The sequence below is a fragment of the Hyalella azteca genome, unplaced genomic scaffold, assembly GCF_000764305.2.
Source record: "Hyalella azteca isolate HAZT.00-mixed unplaced genomic scaffold, Hazt_2.0.2 contig4022, whole genome shotgun sequence".
Taxonomy (NCBI): Eukaryota; Metazoa; Arthropoda; class Malacostraca; order Amphipoda; family Hyalellidae; genus Hyalella; species Hyalella azteca.
Genome location: NW_025934249.1, coordinates 1 through 14,267, shown reverse-complemented (window position 1 = coordinate 14,267; position 14,267 = coordinate 1). Strand labels below are relative to the sequence as shown.

The following is a 14,267-nucleotide window of genomic DNA, read 5'->3' as shown; positions in this document are numbered from 1 at the left end:
ATGCAAAATTCAGCCAAACTAATTGATTCAAAATGTACCTCAAAATTTGTTTTGACCCAATGCAAAAAATTTTTGACTTATATTTAGACTGCAACAATTTCCATGCAGATCAAGATATGGACTTGAACTTTTGAACAAGCTTTATACTTGTGCTGGACATAATATAGCCAGATTTTCAGCTTCCCAGACCCTATAGCTGTCCTGCAGGATCTCTTCAAATTTGTCAAGGTCAGCGTGAATGGTCAAATTTACCAAACTAAAAGAGAAAATCTTGCTCTACAAGACCTATGTATTCTTTTTTTGCAACGCGATCATTAGGTATTTATTTACTTGGGTTAAAATATGTTATTTTTTGTATACGCGAAATGCTAATTTTTCTTCATTTCCAGGAATTTAAATCTTACTAGTCACTTATTATCAGGGTTGGCAATGATTAAATCAAACTGATTAAACCATGTGATTAAATCACTTGATTTTTTGTAAAATATCATGATTTTTTTCTATTTTTTTCTATTTTTTTTTCTGTGGCAGTCTTCAATTTATTTTGAGGTATTGTTATTCATGGTATAGTATAAATGTACTATGAAAAATTGGAATATAAACCAGTTGCCTTTAGTCTTAGTGTGTATTATGTTCCAATGAATTGTATGATTTTGGTACAGAGGCATCAAGTGTTGCAATACATTGTACATATTACATAGCTAGCAGCTTAGCTAATTCTTATAAGGCTATAAGTAGTCTTTAACTATTTGACTATTGTATATTAATCACATTATACAATTTACCTGTGTTAGCTAGCTTATATAAGAAGGGTTGGTTGAGATTGTATTGAACTTTTAGGCAATTAGAAAGATTTTCCACCCTAATACTAGTAGTTCTAAATAAAATATTTAATTTCAATCCTTAAATATGTGAATTTAAAACTAGAAACAAAACAGTTACAATTATAAAACTATATATAAATTAATTAAATGCAGTGAATGGAAATGAAATGTTTGAATTGTGCACATGTTTATTTCAAACAGTGTTAGCTTTTCTCATAACATACGTAAGTATTGTTTCAAGTCATTTGAGGTTTGTTTGGTTATTGTTCAGTTTAGTTTTAGTATTGGTTTATTGGTCTGAATTAAATGGGAACAGTGCAGTCAGTCACTCAGTCACTATACTAGTCAGTGTGTATAGAGGGTAGAGTCTGGTACATTTATATGACATAAAACTAGTAGATCTATTGATATTGTTGTGCGCTGTGCTATCAGCTACCTATCAGTATCTGTTATGTGACTCTTCAATGTTTAGAAGATCCGCATTACTGAAGTGTTTTTGTATATTGAAGCCAGTTAAATGGTCAATATTTAGCTCGGTACCTACCTTGCTCCATACAAACTTTACAAAGCTAATGAATAGACTTATCAATAATTGTTTACCCAAAAATCCCAAAGTGGTAAACACCACCTTGGCCTGTTGGCCATTATTGAAGGCAATAAGTGCCCTTTTTAGCCATCCATTATGATCCATATACTGTTATTGCTGTCTCTTATACACATCTAGATGTGTATAAGAGACAGGTACTGCATTTCTTTTGAACTAAGAAATTATTCCGTATGTTGCATCAAGAAGTTGGAAAGCCCAAAATAGGTGATCTAATGAGATTCCATTTCCCTATGTAAAGGATGAAAAACTTATCTATAAGGAAGTTGTAGAAATTTAAAACAAAAGTTTTTATTGTGTGATTGGATGTTTTTGATCTGAATGGGTGAAAAATTACAACAGTTCCACTTGAGAATGGCATTGAATTTAAATAATAAATATATATAGCAACAATTATAGTGACTAGTTAATTTAGGGAAACCCATAGGTCAAACAAAATAATTTAGATTGATTTACGCTGCCTTACTGGCTTGTTGGTAGAGGATTCTCATCAATGCCAGGCTATGATGGTGAGTTTTCTTGGATGTTTGAAGCTCTCTTTTAGTTGCTCTTCAAGGAAGTAGTTCATACTTACTAGGGGTCCTTGCAAACCCCCTTTCCTGAGGTGCAAATGCTTATCATTAGTTAATGTGGGGGTATAATTCAGAGTGGTAATTGTTAGTTCACTACATAAAAATTACTCATAGACCTTATCATGTATTTCTGTAATGGTAGTGCACTCCTTAAGTTCATTACCATTACAGGAGTGCACTCCTTAAGTTCATTAGGTTTGATCATCTTCAGCCTTTCTGACTAGGTTAAAGCTAGCAAACTGATATACAAGTCATTCAAGGTTAAGTGGAACCCCATACCTTGGTTTGCACAGGTCTCTTTTTCTTATATCATTCCCAATACATATGGTACTATGTTCTTTCCTAACTAATAATTTAAAAGCAAAGAATATTCCACAAAAATTCATATCTTTGTGGAAAACATTTCAGAGACCAGCTCCATTGTGAGTTCGCAGAATCGGTAAAATGTGGTAAAGGGAACAGTGAAAATTTTCACTGTTACCTTTAACACATTTTACTGATTCTACAAACTGATGATGAAGCTGGTCTCCAAAATGTTTTCTATAATGATATGAATTTATGTGTACTATTCATTGCTTTTAAATTTTTTAGTTAATTTTCAATTTAAGCAAACAAGGGACATCAATTCTTTATTATGTTCTTTCTTGTTGTGATTGCTTCATGATTATTTATTGTTATATGATTTATATTAAACATGGTAAAAGACTGAATAGAAAGCTTAAGTAAGAAAGTTGAACCATTGTTTTCCTGAACCCTATTGCAACAAATGCTGTCAGGCACACTGCCTGGCCAGCAATGCTTTTGACTTAGTGTCATGTAACACAATATTAAAATGTAGCCAAGTTGTGTGCATCAAAAATTATTGATATATCAAGCAAACAATTGTGTATTTAAGTAACTTAGGACAAGTGAATTTTGTTGCAAATGTTGAAATTAAGGACTCCTTTTTAGCCTCAAGTGCACTCTGTAAAATTTTCTGTATCCCTCCAGTGTTATTTCCATTGCTGCTAACATTATTCACTAAAAAAATTCAACCTAATTAACTCATAATTCTCATCACATTTGGTGATGGCGTCCAAAGAAAGCAGTGTTGCTCTGCACCAACTCTCCGATGCTGCAGTCAGGAGTGGCAGATGCCCTGAGCAGAGCCTCACTCAAGCATCTCCTGGTGGCAGCAAAGTAAAGTCTGAAGGTAAGCCAGATTCCATGTGCCTCACAAATTAATTGTTATTATGCAAAGGAGGAACTGAATTCATGTAATTTTGTCAGATTTATTTCTCATCTGTAATTATTTCTTAGGAGTTTCAGTACAATATTTGATATCAATGTGTTGGAATATGCCACCTCATGAGTCTCACTCATCAGAGTGATATTAACTTTTGTCTAAAGCACACATGACTCATTAATATATTGAGCATTATATTTACTATGAGATATCTTGCTCCATAGCCCAGTGGTACCAGTACACTAATGTATATATTTTCCAGCCTTGGAAAATGTTGATCCTCCACCAGCCCTCAAAGTTCCTGCTATCTACATCAAGGAGGAACCTGAGAATGAAACTGAAGAAGTATACATCAAAGAGGAACCATTCTTAGATGGAAATAAAGTATGTTGAGTTGAAGTGCAAATAAATGTTTGACAAAGTATTAGAAATTCCCACATCAATTTTCAATAAACAAACAGCAGGATGCTATTTCTGCAATCAAATTTCTAAGTTATGCATCAGGAGACATATCTTAACCAAGTATTTAGTCTGAAATATTGAGCAATAATAATCAGGTATGAAGAACCCTTTACCCTCATCCTGATTATCCCTCCAGTCCCAATTGGTTAGAAGTCGTGGGAAATTTGATTTATTATTACTCGCCTTAGGATTTATATTCTAAAAACAAACCATTATTTTTGTCTGTTGTCTGTAGTTGTTGTATTTAGTTGTCTGTAGTCAAATAACTATGATATGTGATGGCTTTTATTTTCCGGAAATAAAAATGAAATGTGGTGGCCACTATTGGCAGGAACCATTAAAAACTGTCCACATACAATGCAAAGAAAGAGGTGCTGAGAACATTTATGTATGCAAATTGGATTCAACAAAATCGCACTAAAAGTGCATTTGCTTCTGAAATTGCCACTCAATTTCATATTTACTTGCAAGCAAATGACAAGCAAAATCTTTGTATGGCAAGATTTTGAAGATATGGCAAGCAAAATCTTTGTATCATGAAGCATCAAGATGAAGAAACGTTTTACAGCCAGTAATTTTGATGCTACGACATCCATATGCTGTTGAGGAAATTCGGAACTTGCAGATAATTCTGTGAAAAGTTGTACATTACATTCTATCTAAAAATGCACATATCATTGTCAGCCAAATTAATATTTTCCTCCACTTCACTTCTCCCCAGGCTTCTTCAAATCAACATCTTCCTGGTGTACCATGCAAGACAGAAGCAAAAGTTGAGACTCATGACGCTCATCCAAACTCCTCACAAAACATTTCTGCTTTGTTGTTGAATCAGGTATGTATACATAATTTTAGCTTTCACAATTACACACTATAACTGAAATTTTTTAAACATTTACCAGTTCCTTAAGATGGCAATTGTTTCAATTTATTGATGGTATTTACTAATGATATATTGATGACTTAATAGGTGCTGGTAGTGACACTAGAACAAATGTCATTTTCTGAATGCTCCTGCTAGTGAAACCTAACAATTTTTGGTCTTCAAAAATATATGACAATTCATTTCCCCTAAGCAAGGATTAACCTGGAACAAAACATTTAGTTCAGAAGAAAGATGAGGGAATGCACTTGAACCTGTTACATTAAATGTAACATCCTTGCACTCCTCATGTATCTGAGATCACATCCAAGAACGGATGGAATGGGTAATAATTAACACCACACAGCATGGGACGAACAGAAAATGGATTGCTTGGGTTCATGGTATGAGTTGATGAATCACTCTGGTTGCATTGGTGTGGAAGCTGTTGCTGGCCGGAGGTTGGAGGTTGGTGTGTTATCTGGAAGTTAGCATTTGCTTGTACACACGTATTAATAACACTAGATTGCTTAAATTGAAAATTTACTAAAAATTTAAAAGCAAATAAAAACACAAATTCACCATATCTCTATTGAAAACATTTCAGAGTCCAGCTTCATCATCAGTTCAAAAAATCTAGAACACAGATAAAATCAGAAGTTAATGCAGTTGAAATTAATAATAAACAGGGAAGTTAAACCCTAAACTTTCAAAGATAAGACAGAGCAAGAAAGTTGGAAGAAAAAAACAGGCAAAACCGATTTATTCATAATTTCTAGTGGATAAGATCTTAAGAGCGCATTTAAACTAGATATCTCTGTGAAAATATACCTATATATTAAAAAAAACGCAGATCAGAAGTACCATAACTAGAAGCTAAAACCCTACCTCAAAGTTACGTACTTCTGGAGGCTGGAACATTGCACTTTTTGGGGTTGGAGGGCGCAATAGTACGTAACTGCCCAGTCCTGCAACTCCTCCCTTTATGCTAAGCAACTCTAGAATAAAGATTGCCTGAGGTCATCCCAACTTTTGCAAATGTACAATTTGCAATACTATACCGATTAATAAACTTGCAACAATTGCTTATAAAAACGGATAATTGTTTATAAAAACTGAAAAAAACTATTTTGAATTTGTTCCTCAATAAAATTTGAAGATTAATGTTTGGGAAGTATTTCATAAAAAATCTTTTAAATTCTTGTGACAGAGCTTTAGATGCATGGCCAAAATGTGGGAAAGAACAATAATCAACATTTCTATTATCTGACTCTGGAACAACCTCACTGTATTGCTTGGACATGAATTCTTTAATTTGGGTAAACAACAAGCTAGAAGGAAATCCGTTAAGCAAAAAGATATTGCAGAAAAATTCGAATTCAGTGTGCATGACATGAAAAGTATAACAAATACAAAAGCTCCAGTGTAATAGTGTTTGACGCCTGTGCCACAAGAAGAAAAAAACTGAAAACAGCTGGTGCTAAGGGTCGGGAAAGTCAGTTTTTTGTTAACTTGAGTCTGAAAACAGTCACTAAATTTAATAAAATTACAGTTGAGAGAGTACAAACTATTGTTAGATTCAAGCTCCATGGTAAATTTTATTAAATTATGTTGCAAGTTTAGGTGACCAAAGGCAAGTTTAACATGAGAGGGTTGCTTGAAAATAAGGAAGGGTTTATTGACATATCTGTTATAGAACATTTGCTTAAAATCAAGAAGGCAATTTGTAAGCCAAGCAACCTTTGAATGCAGCCTTCAGCTCTTATCCACAAAAAATNGGAAACTGTTTTACTTTGTAATTTTTTCATTAGTTTGGCGAAGGTGGGTCAGCATCTAACCCATCAGGAGACGCTGCTGGCGACGCTGGCATCTCTGGGGCGTCCAACTCCAAGCAAAACATAGAAAAATCGTTCAAACATTCAGCAGAAAAATCTTTGCAGTGCTCCAAGTGTGATGCTTGCACCACAAAAAGGAACTTGAAAATTCATTTGCTCTCAAAGCACTCAGAAGTAAAACCTTATCAGTGCTCTGAGTGTGATTATGCTTGTACCACAAATTTCCTCATGAAAAGACATTTTCTTAGGAAGCATTCTACTGAAAAACCTCTACTGAAGTGCTCCGAGTGTGATCATGCTTGTACCACAAAATGGGCCTTGAAAAATCATTTTCTTTACAAACATTCAGCAGAAAAACCTTTCCAGTGCTCCAAGTGTGATTATGCTTGCGCCACGAAAAAGAACTTGGAAAGACATTTGCTTGCAAAGCATTCATCAGTAAAACCTTATCAGTGTTCTGAGTGTGATTATGCTTGTACCACGAATTGGGACATGAAAAGACATCTTTTCAAACATTCAACAGAAAAACCTTTTAAGTGCTCCAAGTGTGATCATGCTTTCACCACAAAAGGGCACTTGAAAGAACATTTTCTTTACAAACATTTAACTGAAAAACCTATTCAGTGTTCCGAGTGTGATTATGCTTGCACTACAAAAAGGACCTTGAAAAGGCATATCCTCGTCGAACATTTAACAGAAAAACCTTTTCAGTGCACAGAGTGTGATTATGCTTGCACCACAAAAGAAAGCTTGAAAAGGCATTCTCTTCAGAAGCATACAACAGAAAAACCTTTTCTGTGCACCGAATGTGATTATGCTTGCGTCAACAAATGGGATTTGAAAAGACATTGTCTTCGCAAGCATTCAACAGAAAAACTTGTGCAGTGCACCGAGTGTGATTATTCTTGCATCACAAAAGGGGACTTGAAAAGTCATTTTATTCACAAACATTCAACAGAAAAACCTTTTCAGTGCTCCAAGTGTGATTATGCTTCCCCCTCAAAAGGAAACTTGAAAAAACATTTTCTACACAAGCATTCAACAGAAAAAGACCCATCTGTGCTCTAAGTGTGATGATATGTTTGTCGAAAGTGCATGTTTGAACAGCATCTGCTCTCCAGAGACCATCATAAACTGCTTCAGTGACCCAGGCGTTAGGATGCATGTGAATGTTGTAAGCTTGACACAGGAATCAACTACAGAACATTTGATCTTTTGAGGCAACAAGACCAAGCTATGTAGAGTACCTAACCCAAGGCACCCACTGGCAACAAGGAAGAAATGCTTAGCTGTTCAATGTCCCTTGAAGGTGTTAGTCGCTTTTTGCAGAGTAGTTATGAAATAGAATGACGTAGCCAAGATGACACTGACCGCAGGTGCTTAGTCATAGGAGTTGTAACATATTTGAATAAGATAAGTCATGTTCATGGAAATAGGAGTTTAAATAGATAAGATGGTTGTTTTAGACTTCTCAGTGCATAACAATATGTTTTAAAATGTTGCTTGAGCTCAGATTTTGTTTTGCTTAAAAGAAACAAACTCTAAATGGAGATGGAGAGTAAGTGCCTTTTGCTCGTTGGGGTTCAAATACTACTTTATTATAATATCATCAGCCATTTTTTTGAAGCCTTCTTAAGGGGTCGGCAGGCGTCAGGGTTGTGAGTGTGGCAGTCATGCTCCTAGGGATAACAGTGTTGTTGTTGTTGTTTATTGCGTCCGTCACGTTCGCCGGGGGAGAAGGCCCCACCCCCACAAAGAAGGGCTCCTGTTGGACGCCAGCCCACTCCCTCACCCTCACAGGCCCCATCATCACAGGGAAGACAGGGCAGTGATAGGGTGGCGGGAAGCACTGGTAGAAGGAGCGGTGCGGAGGGTAGTTCTTGGAGAAGGAGGGATGACCTAGCTACCCCAGGGAGTGGTCCAAGCGTATGGGACAGGGACGCACGCGGAAGGGCAGAGATTACATACGGCACTTTTTTAATGATGAGGCATCAGCTGGAAACGATTCAACTCCAGATGCAGGAGCTGCTGGGCCAGGGGCGCCAGGCAGAGTGGTGGAGACGCAGGTAAGCGCACCAATAAGGGAAGAGTCTGGCATTCTGCTGGTCAACATCGAGGGGCTCTTCCCACTGAGAGCGCGTCACAAGATTGGCGTGCTACGTGAGATGGCTGACGAGGGTGGGATCTTTATGATTGCACTAACGGAGTCGCACCTAAGAAAAGATATCCTCGATGCAGAAATTACAATGGAAGGATTTCAACACTACCGCGTGGACCGGAAAGAAGAGAGAAAGAAGGGTGGAGTAATTGTCTACCTTAGGAACTCCCTCGCAAGAAGCACTGTAGAATTGAGATCGAAAACAGGGAAACTCTGACGGATTTGTTGAACACGTGCCTACTTCACATAAAAAAATATGACCTGTGTGTAGCCGTAGTCTATAGACTGCCTGTTTGTGCGCCATAAAATTTCAACAAAACCCTTAAGGAAATAGAGACCAGGGTGGCTGAACTGGGTGACCCAGCCCCCAGCCTGATAATTGGTGGGGACTTCAATCTCCTACGAATCCGTTGGACAAGCCCTGGCGGCTTAGAGGTCGATGACCGCGACACAAGTCAAGAAGCCCAACTTGTGAAGTTTGCTGCGAAACACTTGCTCAGTCAGCAGGTACGGTCGCCGACAAGAGAACACAATATTCTCGATCTCTTCTTTACTAATAATGAAATAATGGTAGTTGACGTCCGGGTTGAAGATACCTCACTGTCTGACCATCGCTTAGTGATGGTGGAAACGACAATTGGAATTGAAACCCTGCCCAGGTCTATACCCCAAGAGGGACTGGCAGGACTTAACTTTCATGATCGAAGAACGGATTGGGGGCAATTTGGAATGAAATTGACGAAATCGGTTGGAGAGCGGAGTTTTACGAGATGAATGCTGAGGAAATCTACACAAAACTGTGTGAGAAACTAGCACAGGTATGTGTGCGTCGTTCACCTAGAAAAATGGGGCCTAAAGTCCGCAGCATTCCGAGAGACCGACGAACCCTGATGAGAAAACGCAAGCGATTAAATAAACAAATAGCTGAATCCACTGGTGATACGAGAAGACAGAGGCTGAAAATTTGCACAAGAAAATTGAACTCAGGCTGCAGGTCTCGCACAGGATGGAAGAACAAGCCGCGGAAGAGCGAGTGGTTGAGGTCATCAAAGAGAACCCCAAGTATTTTTTTCTCTTCAGAGCCCTCGTGCTCCCCAATCTTGAGTATTGCTGCCAGCTTTGGTCGCCACTCAAGGCGGGTGCGGTGCGGAAACTGGAGGCAGTGCAGCGGACCTTCACGTACAGGATCAGCGGCATGAGGGAGCTGAACCTGAACTACTGGGAAGGCTGAAACACCTGGAACTGTACTCACTAGAGAGAAGAAGGGAAAGGTATATCATACTGTACACTTGGAAGATGATAAACGGACTGGCTCCCAACTTTGAGAGTGAGACCTCCAAAATAATGACATATTACAACGAAAGCAGGGGGAGACTGTGCAGGATTCCCCCATTTAATAACCGAGCCGCGGCCAGAGTACAGACTCTTCGTGAGGGATCACTGTCCGTGGTAGGACCGAGGCTCTTAAATGTCTTGCCAAAAGCGCTGAGAGGAGGGGAGTTCACCCTTGCAACATTCAAGAGACGACTGGACAAGTGGTTGAGAAAGATCCCGGGTTGTCCAGTAATGGGAAACTACCATCAGCAAGTGACAAGCAACAGCATCTTGCATCAGGTGGCCCAAAGGAGGGCAAATAGACGGAACACGTCCAACGGTACATCCGACGACGACTCGGAGACGGAGGACGACGAAGGCGGCGCATCAGCGTGACCGTGGACTACGACGTCCTAAACTCATCATAAGGTCATAAGAGGCTCAGGAGGTGGACGGGGGGCAGGTACCGGAAGAGGGGGGAGAAGGGCGAAGGCAGGGAGGGTGACCAAGAATGCCGCTGCCTCCACGGGGCTGTCTCACAATGAGGAGACGCTGAGGGACGTGAGGAAGGCGGGGCAGACGAAGAGGTGCTGGACCGATTGTAGGGGATCCCTGCATTCCGGGCAGGCGGAGCTAGAAGAGCGTCCGATCCTAGCGGAGTAGGACGCCAGGGAGCTGCATTATCCCGATCGGACCTGGGAAAGCGCCGAACGGTAGGGGCGAGGGAGTGAGGCCTCCACCGATGCAATCGGCGGCGGTGGAGCAGCGAGGACGGCGTTTATGGCGTCGGTCGCCGCAACGCAGGAGGCGATCTCCCTGCGGAGAGACCGTTTGGCTTCTCCGTAGGCACTGGCAGGCAAAATGCCATTTGCCAAGAGTGGTGTGACAAGGTGGCCGAACCTCGACTAAATGGAGGCTTTAATGAGGCGGTCCCCGAGTGGAGCAGAAACAATGCGGAATGAGGTTTAGGAGGGCTGGATGGCGCTGGCGAGGAACTGGGCACAAGCCAGGTCCAGGTGCGCAGACAACGGGGGGACGCCGGTCTCCTGGTGAAGATAGGAGATCGGGGCCATTTTGAGGCAGCCGGTGGCTAGTCTCAGTGCAGTGTTTTAAATTGTTTGCAGACTGGTATTTGCTGTGCGTGAGGCAACAGGGTACCAGATGGGGGCCGCGTTGTTGATGATTGGACGCGTGATGGTTCGGTAGGTGGCAATTATGTCCTCCTTGGAGAAGCCCCAGTTAGTACCAGCTAGGGCTTTTAAGATGCGAAGAGAACCCGTCGCTTTCGCGGCTATGGTTCTTGTATGAGGGGAGAACGTGAAGTGCGTATCCCAGGTGACGCCTAGGATTTTGGGGGTTTTGTCCAGGGGGATGATGCCGTTGCAAATTGTGGCAGATGGGTGGTATCGGGATTGGTGCGTATCTGGGGTGAAGAGCGTGACCGAGGACTTGCCAGGAGCCACGGCCAGTTTCTTGTCCACTGACCAATCTGAGACGCTCCGAAGGTGCACGTCGAGCTCAGCCTCAAAAGCGTCGAGCCTCGGCGACGGCACGAAGATGGTAAGGTCGTTCGCGTATGAGGCAATGTTGGGGGTCGGCACTGGGATATCGGAGATGAAATGGTTAAAAAGGCCGGCGCGATGACCGAGCCTTGGGGAACGCCCGAGTGGATAGCTCTGAAAGGCGATTGTGTTCTCAGGTAGAGGCAGGATGCCTGCCTGCCTCTGAGGTAGCAGCACAGCCAGCGAACCAGGTTGTGGTGTAGGACCGAGGCCGCGATCATGCTTAGAAGGAGGGGGTGGTTGACACTGTCGAAAGCCTTCGAGAGTTCTACTGCAGCGGCGACTGTGCGGGCTGGAGGGCGCCGAACGTTAAAACCCGTCACGATCTGGTGTGCGAGCGGGAGGAGGGAGGTGACTGTGGAGTGTCCCGGTTTGAACCCATGTTGCGAGGGGACGGTTGTGAGGGATCCTAAGATGTAAGGGAGCACAAGACGCTCTAGGATCTTGGCTGCAGGGCAGAGAAGGGAGATTGGGCGGTATGAGGAGCCCTGGTTTCTGGGTTTGCCTGATTTGAAGATTGAAATTATTATTGAATTTTTCCAAATGGATGGGGTAGAGGCTGTGAAGACGGAGATATTAAAAATTCGGGTGAGGAACTGGAGACCACGTGGGCCGAGGTGCTTGAGGTGAAGGGCCATGAGGCCATCTGGACCTCGAACGGAAGAGTTGGCGTCTACGATAGCAAGCTTCACCATGTCGGGTGTGAAAGGGGAGAAGTCCCTATCGAGGGGATATTCAGCCCGGATTCGACGTATGAGGCGGCGGGTGGAGAGGCTTCGAGAGTGAGGGGCAATTGAGGTGAATAGCTTACATAAGGCGGAGGAGATCGTGTGCTGGGAAAAGAGTGAATTCAGACCAAATTGGATTGGCTGATTGGGGAGAGGGCGGTTTCGCTTTCCGGCTAGGGAGCGGCGGAGATTCCAGTGCTTAGACTGGTTTGTACGCCTGCTGTACGACGCAAGATGAGTTCGCCATGTGTTCCTAGCATGGGCCTGTATGGAAATACTAATTTCCAGGTTGAGTTCTGGGAACCGGTTGGGTTAGGCGCCCTGATATCATCCCATTGCTCGATGAGCCACCGGGTGTCAGGGTTGACAGAGGGGTAGAAGTCTTTCCGGGCGGCCCGGAGGGTCGGGGAGTTGACAGAGGAAGGGAGACGAATCAGGATGGGCAGGTGGTCCGAGTTGAGGGTGACTTGATGAGTCCAGGAGGTGTTGAGGAGTAGATGACCGCTGATGATGGTGAGGTCCGGTGAGGAGGGCGGGCCATGGGAGGGGAGGCGGGTATGGGAGTCCTCATTGAGGAAGGCAAGGGATGAACCGGTGACGAGGTCGTCGACTAAGGCTCCTCGCGCTGCGGCTCTCTGGTCTTCCGTATGGGAGAACCAAGAAGGGTGATGGACGTTAAAATCGCGTACTATCAGGCAGTCGCCCGGTATGGAGGCAATGTCTGAATGTTCCAGGGAATATCCCGGGGGGCAGGAGGAGGCCGGTGGGATGTATACATTAATGATGCAAAGAGGGATCCATTAAGAGGGGTGGAGATTGCCAAGGCCTCCATGGTGGTGTCACCGCGTAGGAGGGGAAAGATGTCTCGCACGGTGTACGGGACATCATGGCGGATCAAGATGAGGAGACCGCCACCGCGACCTCCGGTGCGGTCCCTGCGCTCCAGGGCGTATCCGGGGAAGGAGGGAGAGAGGGATGCAGCTGATAGCTTGGTCTCTTGGAGACAAGAAACCGCCACGTCGTTCTTGGCGAGGTAAGCAGCCAGTTCAACTGCGCTGGATTGGACCCCATTGCAGTTAAACTGGAGGACGCAGAGGCCGGGGAGCAAGGGGGAGGAGGATCTGGCTGGGATCGGGTCAGACCGTCTGCACGTTGGGCAGATCCAGCCTACTGAGTAGAGATTAATGGAGCGCAGCCCGGAGCATTGCTTGTGGGTCCAGGCATTGCACCTGGAGCACAGGAACGAATATCCTCGCAGCGTAACTGGGAGGGAGCAGACTGAGCAGGGGTGCGGGCCAGGGTTGGGATGGATACCCTGGGTCAGGAGGACGAGCAGGAAGAAAAGATGGGAGGAGAAGAGGGCATAAGGTGCCCCAGGAAAGATAGGCGGCCAAAGATGTGGGTAGGGGGAAGGGGAGGCCAAGGTTCCCCTACCCTTAGGGGAAAAAATAAGAAGGAGCCTCCGTCTGGTAGCGATCCGGGTGGGGGGGCATCTGCCGTTTGGCCCGACCCAACGCGTATGATGGGCATCCGGCCGACGCCCAGACCAGGATAACCCTGCGACGTCGACGCGGCAGAGATTGGGGGATAACAGTGTTGCAGTTATTGCCACTCTGCTAACTGGCTGTTTTTAACTCTGCTGACGGTTTTCTGATAACAGAAAACACTTTTATTGTTGTATAGATTTACTTTATTATTAATTCAGTAATCATTCAAATCTTGTGATGGCTTTGTTTCACTGAATTTCATATCATTCGTTGGTGTCAACTTTTCTTTTACGTTCTATTTGGTAGATTTAACTGCAAGATATTAGTAAACGTGACACCCAATGTAATGATATCATAAGTTTTGAGAGTAGTGCTTCTATTATATTAAGTTCTATCTCAGTTGCTTATTTTCAGAAAATGGCTTGTTCATATATATGGATCAATTTGAGCTGAATTTCACTGCTTTAGGACTGTTTCCTTAATTTTGTTATCATGCAGTTGAAACAAAATATACCCTATTTTTATGGTGGCTGTTATACTATCCCTTAAACTGGGCGGCACAATCGATTTCAAGCACCAGATGGTCAGGAACGAGGTTGTGTCCAACCCTTGCTTGTAACCGAGCATTAGTTCT

The 14,267-nt window shown here is 42.9% G+C and overlaps 1 long non-coding RNA gene across 1 annotated transcript; it reads left to right on the top strand.

Moving 5' to 3' along the window:
* The first annotated feature begins 3,579 nt into the window (after nt 1-3,579).
* On the top strand, nt 3,580-6,692 carry LOC125177673. Its single transcript, XR_007156614.1, has 3 exons — nt 3,580-3,609; nt 4,409-4,522; nt 6,361-6,692. It is a non-coding gene; the product is annotated as an uncharacterized LOC125177673 (long non-coding RNA).
* The last annotated feature ends 7,575 nt before the right edge of the window (nt 6,693-14,267 follow it).